We start from the raw sequence: 12,971 nt of genomic DNA on the forward strand, positions 1-12,971 counted from the left end.
ACCCTGCTGTATATTCTAACAAATGTGACATAGAAATGAAAAACTATAAAGGACACATTTTTCAAAGGCTTGTACAGAGGCTGAGTTGGTTCAGGGGGAAACAGGGAACTGAAGTCTCTCCTGGTGCTTTGAAAGCGTGTCCCCGAGCCGCTGCGAGCAGTTGTGTTAGATGGATTGCAGGTCCTTCTCCCCCTGCCAAGCACGTCCTGCAGTCGGAGCGGAGGATGCTGTGGTCCCCACCTCACTGGTGGGTGATGGAGATGGTCTGGGGACAAGAGGGTGAGATGGTGGAAGATGTTGGGTACTGGTGTTGCCACCATCTGCTGTGTCCTTTAGTCACCTTGGCTCCACCAGGGGGTTGGACTGGATGATCTTCATGGTCCCTTCCAACCCAAACCATTCATTCTATGCTCTGCATCTGTGTCTGCCAGTACGGAGGCTTCTCCTGCCTTGTTTGCTTCAGAGGAACTTTTGGGAAGTGAGTGTGGCAGGAGACAGAGTAGGAAAAAAATGTGGTGAGTCCTTTAGGAATGGGTGCTACCTGGGACAGGACATCAGAGCCCTGGGGTGTCAGCTCCTTCTGTGTCTCAGTGGTGACCACCATCACTCAGGGGGTGAGCAAGAGCTGCTGGCGCTGCCGAAAGCTGGGGGCTGCTTCAGGGCAGGATTGAGGCATGAAGTGACCTTTGCTTTCCCACCCAGCCTGGATGTGCATCAGGGAAGACACCTGTGCACTCATCCTCCTGATGCCGTGGAGCTGCTGGAGCAGCAGTCTGGTCTGTGGGTCTGCTCTCGCAGCTGAGCAGCATCTGGGAAGTCCTGCAGGGTGGCAGATGTGTTAGTGGCATGCTGTTACCCAGGTAACTGCCTGTCCTCCTCTGAATCCTGATTATCTAGTTTCTCACCATACCTCGTGGGAGCCTCGTGGGCTTATTTCATCCCTCCCAAACCCATCAGCACCTTGGCAGAGAGCACGCTCCCCTCTTGCCAGCGCAGCCTCCCCGCCAGGGAGGGTTGTGGGTCAGTGCCTGGGTGCAGCTGAGGATCATATCCGTGGGGAGATGGAGATCTCACTCATCATGCTGGGACCCATCAAACAAGCTACTGTGGGGCTCGAATCAACCACGATGTTCCCTGGGGATCTTCTCCAGCCCAGCGGCTGCGCATAAAGGGTCTGATGTACCGGCTGTAGTGCTTCAAGTTGACACCTGCTTGGCTTTTCAGATGGTTTCCTGGAGGCAAAGGCTGTTGGACTCGAGCAGCGGCAGTTGTATTGCATTAATTGAAACAAAGGGAATTCCCAAACGCGTGTGAAACCTCTTGGCTGGCCCAGTACAAAGGGAGCAGCGGCGTGGTGAAGCAGTGGAGTACAAAGCGAGCTCATCCTCCAGGTTTGCATGTGTTTGGGGTCAGGAGAGCATCTCTGCTGCAGGCAAAATACCTGTGAGCACAGAGAGCAGCCCTGCACTCTCCAAGCCTGGATTTCCCAGCTCTGTTTTCAGAGGAACACATGCCAGTGTTAAGTCCCGCAGCTCCTAGTGTGCAGAAGCCCTCCCCTCAGCTCGAGGCAGGTGACTTGCACGGGCACGGAAGGCTTAAGAGGTTGAATGATGTTTCAGACAGGAGTCACTTCATGGGCTTCTGCGCCTTTCCTGAGTTATCCTCACTGCAAACTCCTTCCTCAAAGATTCTGGGACCTTGGGCAGCCTGATCCAGTGGGAGGTGTCCCTGCCCATGGCAGGAGGGTTGGAATTAGATGATCTTCAAGGTCCCTTCCAACTAAAACCATTCTATGGTTTTCTCTGCCAAAGCTACCTCACTAGCCTCATCCCATCACTCCCATCGGTGCTCATGGAGCATCCTACTGTCTGATGTGGGACACGAATATCTGGGGACCCTTGGCAGCAGCCCATGGCTCTGATGGCCGAGTGCTTTCAGCAGTGGTATGGACAACTGCCCAATGTAATTGATTCTTTCTTTCGGGGAAGGAGAGCTGCAATTAATCTCTTCTTGTCTTTATTGCTTTTTGTTGGACACCTTTTGCTTCTGAGATGCTCATCCAAATACTTGTTGCCCAGCCTGTTCTTGGTGGTGGTCCAGCAACTCAGTGGATGGCATGAAAAGGGATCTTCCTTGGTTTGAAGCTGATGGAGCTTGGGATGCGGGGTGGGCTTGTGTGAGGTGATGTGCTAAAGTCTTGGGGCTGGTTTTCTCACTGTGAATCCATCCCTTGCTCCGTCTGCCTCTGCGTCACCTTGGATTAATTACAGTACAATGCAATATACATTTATATGGTGTCTGCACAAGTGTCTCAAGGCCCTTTGCAATCTGAAGAATCTAATTAAGGTGCAGCCTCCAACATGAATGCTTATCACCGAGATGTGTACAGCGAGACAGGGGTGGCATGCCTCCACGGCTTAACCAGGAGCTGAATCCACACTCTTGTGGCGTTATTAATTACTCAAAGCTTGGTGTCCCAGACTCCAATCAATACCGTGAGCCTGGCTGGATAGGAAGCGTTAAGTGAGCATGAGAAGATAACCATCAGCTAGATAGTTGGCCGTGGCTGTTCTTGGTTTGGGAGGAGTCGCTCTGCAGAGACATGTGCAGTAGCAGCACGTGTTTGCCAGTGACTTTGACGCTAGAAGGTTATTTCCTTGATGCACAAAGATGTCAGCGATGTTCAATTTTGGCCTGGGAAAGCAGCGTAACCATCAGGGCGAGGGAGGGGATTCTGCCCCTCTGCTCTGGTCTGGAGAGACCCCACCTGGAGCCCTGCATCCAGTTCTGGAGTCCTCAGCACAGGAAGGACATGGAGCTGTTGGAGTGTGTCCGAGGAGGACACAGAGATGATCTGAGGGCTGAAGAACCTCCTGTGCAAGGATGGGCTGAGAGAGTTGGGGTTGTTCAGCCTGGAGAAGAGAAGGCTGCAGGGAGACCTTAGAGCAGCTTCCAGTGCTGAAAGGGGCTCCAGGAAAGCTGCGAAGGAGCTCTTGATCAGGGAATGCAGGGATAGGACGAGGGGGAGCAGTTTTCAGCTGAAAGAGGGGAGATTTAGGTTAGATATTGGGAGGAAATTTTCTCCAGTGAGGGCAATGAGGCCCTGGCCCAGGTTGCCCCATCCCTGGAGGTGTTCAAGGCCAGGTTGGATGGGTCTTGGAGCCCCTCATCCAGTGGGAGGTGTCCCTGCCCATGGCAGGAGGTTGGAACTGGATGAGCTTTCAGGTCCCTCCCAACCCAAACCATTCCATGGCTCTATGATGTCCTGCCTTGACTTCCAGACTGGCGATGGGCGCAGCATCGTTTGTGCAGGGCTTGCTGCAGAACTTATTTGGCCTTTTTAGTTGGTCTCATGAGTGTCACCAGCTGTTGGGAGCATTGGGAAGGGAGGGAGGGAGTGCCACAAATGCAATGAAAGCATAAATAACCGGGGGAAAAGGGAAAGGAAATGTGAAGTGGCCCTTTAAATATGAGCCTCCAGAGCCCAGAGCCCAACTAGCGTTCCCTCAAGTATTCAAATGAGATTGCAGCATCAGATTGGTATGCATTAGGCTGGTCTCAATGAAAATTAACATGTAATTGCTTCAAATGAAGTAAGTGAGGAGGTAATCTGTTCTTAAATTGGATTCGCAGGATTTTGTGGTACCATAATGCAGCTGTGAAATGAAATATATTTTAAGGATGATGTCCTCAAGGGGAGAGGGGAGGAAAGGGGTGTCTGTACTGGGAAGGGTCCTTTTCCTCCCTCCCTCTCTTGTTTTCAGTCTCATTAATATCATTTTATAAATGAAGAGAGCGTGTTGGTGCTGGCATGGCTGGAGAAGGTCCCATTGCTTTTGGCTCTTGTCATGTTTCCTTCCTTGACATCCGTCCTGTCTCTCCCTTTCTTCTCCTCTTGTTCTCCACTGTCCTTGCTGTGCCAGTGCCTCTCTGGCACCTTCTGCCAGACCCATCATGATGGGAGGTCATGAGATGGGGTGCTTGAACTTCCTTCATGTGGCAAACAACCTTCTGGTTATGTAATGGGGGAAGATCTGGCTGCATGGTGGGTTTTGAGAATCTCTAAGTAGTTGTGTAGGTTCTTTCTACGGAGCTGGTTTCGATGAGGAGATAAATGTCAGAGCAAGATTTACAGGTCACCTTCTTGTCTCTGTTTTGTGACCTTGGATGGGGAAGCCTTCTCTTCTGCTAAAGAGGAAGGTCCTCTCCCCATCACCCTGAGATGGAGAGCGGTGCTGCGAGGGTTGGAGATTCATCCCCAAAGGCTTCTCCCATGCAGTCTTGTGTTGCCTGGACCACCTCTTTCTTTTAATTTTGAGAGTTGGGTTGTTGTCCTCTCTCTGTCCATCTCTGCCCATCTGCTGCTGGAAGCAATATAAGTTTAGGTGTTGTGATGAAACTTCAGTTAGGAGCATGAAGGAGAACTGGTGTAGGAAAGTGATGCGTTCCAGTGTCCTGAGTTACTGGAGAGCTCTGCCAGTGCTTTATAACCCTGATATACCCAATTTTATCCTTTTAACTGGGTTAATTTCCCCACATTGTCCCTGCCGGTGCCCTTCAGCCCTCTGTTTGCAACACTTTTTTCTCCTGTTTGCCCCCAGCTCCTCCTGGCCCACTGCCTCTTGACCCACAGCATCCTTTAGCGCCCAGCTCCAGCTCGCTTCTCTCCACAGCCCTGGCATAGTGCCCTCGCCCCTTGCCATTCCTGTTTTGTGCCTCAACTTCTAAGGAAAAGCCACTTCAGTGATAATTTCCCACTTGTAATAAGTTAAGTGCATCGCTTCCTTTGGAATACATTTTCAGTGCAGTTAAGCTCAGCAGCCCCTGCCTGTGTGCTGAGTTAAACGCGCTCCTTTGCAGACCGATGGGGTGGATGGCATCGCTTTATTCCTGGGCCATTAGTGTCAATTGCGCAAAGCAGAACCAGGATTTATTCAGGGGGCACAGCTCATAATTGAGCGAGTTCAACGCTGGCGATCAGCGCTAACTGCTGGGAGTGCAGCCTGGAGGAACTTCCCCACTGGGCTGGAGGAGGAGAGCAGGAGCTGCTGGGGAGGAGGATGGGGAGTTTGGGTGTCTTCAGTGACTCAACCCAACCCTTGTAGGTGGCAAAGAGCGTTTTAGCGGTGAAAAGTGCACAGCAAGGAGAGATCTCGCCAGGTTTTTGGAGGCAGAGAGAGGAGACGACTTCTCCACACCTCCTTAAATGAGGAGACCTTATTTTACAGGGTTTAAACTGCTCTGTTACGCTTGGGGGGAGAGGATGAGATCATTATAGAGTTATTTCCTTCTCGTGGCATTTCCCACGCCTCCTTTTGAAGCCTCTCAAGGCAGCTTGCAGGCAGCTGCTGGAGCCTGGACCTGGTGTGGGGTGGTGCCCTCCTTGCAGAAGGGAAGACCCATTCATAGGCGACCACCAGGGAGGAGGTGGCTTTCACCTGGGCTGTTTGCCTGCTGGCAGCCAGGAGCCCCCCGAGCAATCACTTGGGCAGAGGGAACATGAAAAAAAAAGAGAAAACTAGGAGGAACAAACTGTCCCTCGAGCTCAGCGCAAGATCCTGGCACTGCAGGAGCTTCCCAGCAGGGTGGCATTTCATTAGTAAACCGGCCGTGTCCCTGCACAGCTGCCTACAAGCGGTTTGGTGCTGGCGTCACCCCCGTTCCCCGATGCCATTAGTACTTTTGGAGGACACCCAAGCAGATGGGCCAGGAGCACGCTCTGGTGCCGCTCGGCGGGGTCACCAGAAGGGTGGGAGCCCAGGTTAGGGGGACATTTCCTCAGCCGTGTGGTCCGGGAGCCCTCATTGATGTTTTGTGGCACGCTCCAAGATGCTGCGATGGAAGATGCTATAGATGTGCAGAGCCCTGTTGTTAGCAGAGACAATAGGAGGATAAATAGAAAGGAGCAGGGGACTTGGAAAGGTGCGAGTGCACTGCTGCATTGCAGAGAGAGAAAGATTTTTCCAGACCTGCCATCCCTGCCTGCTGCATCGCGACCTGCCTGCTTTGCACCAGTCCTTGGTGGAGGCGCAGGAGTCTCCAGGGGTGCTGGGTGTACGCAGAGGTGCTGGTGGGACTCTTGGCTTGTCTGTACTTGGTCAGCAGGCGGCAAAGCCTGAGCTCCAGCTCTTTTTGCAGCTTTTCCTTCCTCTCCCCAGTCCGTTTTCCTCCTGTTTCCTTGGCATTTGCCAATAAGCTGGGCTAAGGCAGCATACTGGGAGTTGTTTGCAGCTCTGTGAATCCCGGGCAATGAACCAAGGCAGATCTTTTTGAGCCTGGTATATTATTATTAATGTAATTAGTGTGAATCATTTGCATGTATAAACTTTCAATTGAGGAGATCAGGTACTTTACAAACATGCGTTAACTCGCCCTCCCTGGCAAGGAGGTGCCAAATCTCTTTAAAGCCTTGCAGAGGGTGGAAATGAAGGGCAGGGACTCGCAAGGAACTTAATGCAGGTTGAAGCTGAGCTGGTGGGAAAGGCAGGACCTCCTGGTCCAGAGCCCCGGCTGCCTCCGCAGCAACCGAGATGAAGCTCTGTCTGGGCAGGGAAGAGGCGAAGAAGCACAAAGGGGTTTTATTTTCCACTTCTGAGTGCTGCTTTTGACTGGCTCAGTGTGATTTTGAAGAGGCACCGGAGCAGCAGCTGATCTGAGGGCATCTCCTCACCCCACAGCCTTTGGAGATGCTCTGACGGCTGCAGCAGGGGGGTGGAGGTAGGCGCCAGCCCCAGCAGGATCCCCCCTTTTCCTGCTGGACCCTTCTGCCAAGTTAATCATTGGGTCAGCTCCTCCCTGGCAGGCGGCAGGCTCCCCATGCAAGGAAGTGGTTTCTCAGCCCTGGCAGCCGTGCTGTGCTGTGAAGAAGTCCTCAGGCTGCGTCTTTGGTGGTGTCACATCAGGGTGAGCTCAAGGAATGCCTTACGGCTGATGTTGGAGTTGATGGTGAGGATGAGTGGATTGGTCCCGGGGTGCAGCTGAGGAAGAACGCGCCAAGAGCCCTAACGTTGTGTCAACCACACAGACATGCAGATTCCAGGAGAGATGAGCCTCAAGCTCCCATTAGATCCGCCTCAGTGAACAGTTGGGGCTTTCAACAGGCCAGGACCAAACCTCTGGACCATTTTAACACCATAATCCAGCTGCCACTGTGAATGTCCCCTGCACGGAGCCTGTGACCTATGTGGGTTTGCATGTCAAGCCTGGTCATCCGAGCTCGATGGACCGAGATGGGTGTCCCTGCTGCTGAGGGGTCAGCGGGACGGGATTATTGCTGGAGATGCACACACCATTTGCCACGTGTGTCGATCAACACGTGTGCTCTCGGGATGTGCGGTGAGCACAACACCTGCAAAATACGCAGTGCGTTGTCTGTGCCAGCCTTTTCGGTTGGGTTGGCGCTTGGCGTGTAGCGTAGCATTGCGTGTCGGTGCGTATGCGAGCATACGGTGCTGCAATGAGTGTGTGGAAGCGTCTGCAGTCTGTATGTGCATGGAAAGAGAGCAGATGCTGTAAATCCCACTGAAGAAGAGCTGGAGTGGTAGAAATTACTAGTGCATGGCTTAACCAAATGCAGCAAAGACTAAAAAGATGGAAACCGGACTGGGTTATGGCAATAAAGGTTTTGGCTTAATATTTATTAGTAAAAAAAGCTTTTAGACTACATCTGTGTTAACCACACCACGAGATGCCCATGGTGTGTGCATCCCAGCCTTATGGGATTGTGGGCAGCGCATGTTCCAAGGAATGTGGGACAGTCTCACCCAAGCTTTCCCAGCGCTCAGGAATCGATGGTCAAACTTCTGCTGCCACCAGAGCATAAACATCGTAGGGAAGTCTGCGAGAGCAGCAGGACTGTGCCTGAACGGGATTGAGTTGTTCACAGCCCGGCCTTTAATTAATCCTAATAAATAACAATAAAATGTGATAATCACAGAAATAAATCTGGGATGTGAAGCTTCTGCCTCTGGCGGCGGTCTGGTTTAGTTGATCATTTATAGCACAGCTGATGGTACAGAGGCTGGAAGATGCTGCCTGGGACATGAGAAGCTTCTTTCCTTGCCCAGCCTCAGGGGGAAGGTTTTACACCCAGGTAGTTTCTGCAAGCTGAGCTCCAGCTTGGTCTTAACCCATAGCAGAGACAAACACTGCTGGTGTGGAAGGGTTTGCTTCAAAATCCAGAGGTGTCTGGGAAGTGTTGAGTTAGACTGGGAAGAAAAAGACATCTAAAGATGCTTGATGGTGGGTCATTGCCATGGTGAGATGTGTGTATCTCCATCAGGTGGCCTGGATTTGGGAAGGGGGTTCATCAAGGGAGGGCACAAAGTGAAAATTAAGTGGTGGTGGAGGGAGAAAAGAGCCCAAGGAGGTGTCAAGGGCAGGGATGGAGGTCAGCTTGGTGACAGCCCCACGTTGGGCCACCAAGTTTGCTGGGGTGAGCCAGAGTTAGCGGAGTCCCTGCCTCCCCGTAATGGAGCTTGTACCCTGATAATTGCATTGAAAGTGGTAATCAGGTTGGTAATTTCGCTGAGCCCTTTTCAGTTCTAATTAACGTTATTCATTTCTTGTGTGTCCTGCTGAGTTGCGACAATCTGTGCTCTCCAGCCCAACCCTCTGGAACACCAGCAATCCGCATAAGAGGCAACAAAAAAAAGTGTTATGTGCCAATTACTACACTTCAGTAATTAAAAACCTCCTTCCCCCCACTGCCGATCCACCTCCTCTCCCGTCATTTTCTGTGTGCAAACTCACGAAAGCAAAGAGAGAAATTCAGGAGGGGACATCGTTGCTGGCTTGTGCCGAAAGTGTCTGCGCTGACAACGCAGGGAGGTGTCGGGGGCTGGGTGAAGCACGGGCAGGATTGGTAGTCAGGGCACTCAGCTTTGTCACTCTCACTCTGTTGCTTATTTATTCCTGATACTGGATTTTGGTGGATGCTGTGGACTCTTTGGGAGAAGGTCTGTGTCTGCAAAGCAGTCTGCTCCGTCTGGCCAGGGCTGTTTTGTCCCCACCAAGGGCTTTGTTGACATTCTCGGCCCTGCTCGTCTTTGTGGTTGTGTCACTTCAAGTGGTAGAAACCTGAATCACAGAATCACCAGGTTGGAAAGGACCCACTGGATCATAGAATCCAACCATTCCTAACACTCCCTTAAACCATGTCCCTAACACTTCATCCACCCATTCCTTAAACACCTCCAGGGGTGATGTTGATGATGTTTTGCCTCTTCCAGTCTCTGTCTTTGACTGGTGTCCCTGTAGCCGGGCACGCTGGCAGCAGCACCTACGGGCCCCTCATGTAGGGTGTGGAAGGTACAGACACAAAGACTTTGACTGCCTGAGCTCAGCCCCTCAAACTGCAGGGGTGCTCCCTGGTTTGGGGGACAGTGGCCAGTCCCTAGTGGACCAACTTGCTTGGAGAGGGTGGATAACAAAGCCAAGGAGCTTTGGCTGCAGGAGAACTTAGTGGGTCTAGAAAGGGCAGCACCGGCTTCTGTCCTTATCCTTTCTGTGCCTGTATCCCTTCTGCACCCACCGTGCATCGTTGACCAGAGAGTGGGCACCAAGGGCATGAGCAGGCGGGTTGGCATCGGTAGAAAAGACGTAAGCCCACAGCTCTTGTGTTTCGTTGGTGCGTGCAACTGTCTTAAACCACCCTAAGTCCACTGCTCAAGGTCAGTTTGAGGTTCCCCCAGGGAGCAGAGGGTCTGGGGCAGGGTGAGGAGCTACGTTTCTCTGCAAATCATCACTGCCCCCCTGGCCAATGGTGCAGCAGTGGTGTGTTAGTAGTTTCCACCTCCCGGAGGAAAAACACTGAGGCTTAAGACTCTGAGTTTAGAGGGGAAGAAAGAGCCGAGAGAGGGAGCGGTATCCTCTCATCCTTATGCTGATATTTGGCAGGTTTTCGTCTTCCTGGAGGAAAAGGCTTTGTCTTCTGAGCAGGAACATAATACGGATTAAGTATCTTGACTGAGAAAATTACCTCATCTGTTCTTCATTATTTTTACATCTACTTTTTGGAGGCAAATGCTGTTTTCCGGCACCCTGGGGACCTCTTTTTTCCCTTCTCTCCCTGGCACATCATGGTGTGAGAACCTCCAGTGCGGTGGAGGAAGCATCATGGGGCTTTATACCTTGCCAGGACTAGGGTGGAAAGGGGGAGGCTGCGGGCTTTGCTTTCCACCTGTGCTTGGAGCCCGACTTCCCGGCCAAAGGTTTTCCACTTGGCTGCTTGGGTGCGGGAGAGGAGGGCTTCCCATCCCTGCTTCGGGCTTGTGGAGAGAGGAGCTTCTGGAGGAGGGAAGGAGGAGCAGATGGAGAGGCGGGAAGAGCATCAGTTCACTGTGGTGAGCCCTGGCCACGGGGACCCCAACCCGTGCTTGTGTGAGGAGGAGCAGCGTTGGAAGGAGCTCGGGTAGGAGCATGACCTACCATCCCCTAAATAGCACACCGTATCCACAGGTCAAAGCGTCTTTCCCAGGAGCTGCTTCTGCGCTTTCTTTTATATATATATATATATAGGCTCGGGAGCTTTAAGAGGCAGGGAAGAAAATAAAATAACACCTTTAAGCTTGCCAATCCCAGGAACAGAGAAGCGTGTCTAGGTGATAAGAAGAGATTGTGACCGGGCGCTGTGAAGGGCAAAAGCACTTATTTCACTGTTGCCTCATGCGTTACCTGAGCCCCGTTGCTTTTCAAAAGCACTTAAATGCCCATATGATAGAGGGAATGCTTGGATTACACACTGTCTGGCTCCATTATTATCCAGGGATCTCCAAACTGATGCATTTCACAAAAAAAAAAAGAAAGAACTGGTGTGGAGGAGGAGAGAGGAAATATATATTTTTGGTTCAGCCTCCTTACGGGTCCTCAGCGATCGTCTCCACAGAAGGGATCAGTCTGAGGAATTGAAGCCACATCTGGCTTCTCATCACCCAGTCCTTCTCCACCGTTTGGCTTTGGCAGTGAGGGTGGACACCCCTGTGCTTGTGCAGGCGCACTGCTCGCTGCAAGAACCTCTTTGACGGCATTGTGATGGGCAGGGCAGAGCCAGGCACCCAATATCCACTTGCATTTCGTTCGAGCCCTGTAGGTCCAAGCTACTAGCATCGTTGAGATTGAAAAAATACACTTAAACCATCCTCTGGGAAGGAAATCTGAAGTTGTATTCAACACAAGCAACTAAACTCTGAGGTTTTGCTCAAGTTGTAATGCAGCTGAAGGCAAGAGCCGAGTTCTTGGTGTTCAGCCCAGGCTGAATCTATTGCCTTTTTTTATGCAGCTAATAAAAATCTGCTCACATTTAATTTATTATTATCGTAATATCATTATGGAACAGCAGTAAAAGTGGTTAATTTATTGGATGTTTTTCACACCAGAGAGGGTGGATGGTGCAGTAGCTTGGGGACTTGCCTAGCAAATCAGCAAAGGGAGTCCTGGGCTGCGGACCACCCATCTCACCTTGGGAACATCACCTCATGGGGATCCATCATCGCTAACCTCCAGATGTTGTTTGTTGAGGCTGAGGGGATTCTTCTGTAATCATGGGGGCCAAAGAGGAACCTCCAAAAAGAACTAGGTGAGATGAGACAGCTTGTCCCCAGGGGAATACCTGCATCTTTCCTGGCATCTCAAGTGGTCAGGGGAAGGGAAGCAGCCCACCAGGGAGGACACGGGCAGGCAGAGGCAGGGAGAGAGGCTGGGGGCAGCTGCATGGACTTCAGTGAGTCCTCAGCGCAGGAAGGACATGAATCTGTTGGAGCAAGTCCAGAGGAGGCCACAGAGATGATCTGAGGGTTGGAGCACCTCCCGTACGAGGACAGGCTGAGAGAGTTGGGGTTGTTCAGCCTGGAGAAGAGAAAGCTCCAGGGAGACCTTAGAGTGATCTTCCAGTACCAAAAGGGGCTCCAGAAAAGCTGGAGAGGGGCTCTGGACAGGGATAGGATGAGGGAGAGGACAAGAGGGAATGGTTTTCAGCTGAGAGAGGGGAGGTTGAGATGAGATCTTAGGGAGAAATGTTTTGCTGTGAGGGTGGGGAGGCCCTGGCCCAGGGTGCCCAGAGCAGTGGTGGCTGCCCCATCCCTGGAGGGGTTCCAGGCCAGGTTGGATGGGGCTTGGAGCCCCTGATCCAGTGGGAGGTGACCCTGCCCATGGCAGTGGGGTGCGTCTGGATGGGCTTTGAGGTCCCTTCCAACCCAAACCATTCCATGATTCTATGATTCTTTGACTTATGCTGTCTTGCTTATATTATTACTACTTAGCGGCTCTACCCAAGTGTGCTTGTCCTGAGAAACAATTCCTGAAGTGTCAGGATAGGTCTCTGACGGATCACATTGAGCAGATACATTGATCTTTGCTCCTAACTCCTCTCCTGCCCCATTCTGGCATGTGTAGCCCATTAAGCCCCTTGCATTCAGCAATGTTACCCCCTGCAAGACCTCCCAGAGGCTGATGCACACTCTTTTTCGAGGTCTCCAGAGTTAATTTGCATCCCAGCCACTGCACGAGTAATGAAGTAGGTTGGGGAGAATATAAACAGTGGATCTGAGGCTGAGTAGTTTTATGCAGGGACATTATCCTCTGTTGTTGGCATCCGGCAAAGCGCAGCTAAGTCGTAACAGCTCCGTAATCCTAAACTTGCTCGGAGAGAAGCCGGGTTTTAGCTGGCTTGGGGGCTGCGGGTTTCTGCTGCCTCCAGTCCCCCTGTGCTCTTAACTCATCTGGAGTCAATTCGAGGAAATGGAGGATTCATACCTTGCTTGGAGATGTAGGGATATAGGGTTCCAGGGCTGGCAGAAACGGTTAGGAAGAGCAAGACTGGCCTCTGCTGCTGTGGACAGGAAAACAATCCCCTTCAGGAGCAAAGTCTCTTCTCGGTTGTGCCATGTAGTCATCTTCAGAGGGCTCAGGTTGTTAATGAGGCTGGAACAAAGCTTTCTACCTCCCAAACATCACTTGGACAGTGAAATGCTTAC

At 51.8% G+C, this 12,971-nt stretch overlaps 1 protein-coding gene across 7 annotated transcripts in view; it reads left to right on the forward strand.

The window, feature by feature from the left end:
- Positions 1 to 12,971, forward strand: part of LOC104066067 (protein CEPU-1) — a 418,198-nt gene that overhangs the window by 343,582 nt on the left and 61,645 nt on the right. The gene's annotated exons all lie outside the window — the stretch shown is intronic.

This window comes from Cuculus canorus, chromosome 23 (genome assembly GCF_017976375.1).
Source record: "Cuculus canorus isolate bCucCan1 chromosome 23, bCucCan1.pri, whole genome shotgun sequence".
NCBI lineage: Eukaryota > Metazoa > Chordata > Aves > Cuculiformes > Cuculidae > Cuculus > Cuculus canorus.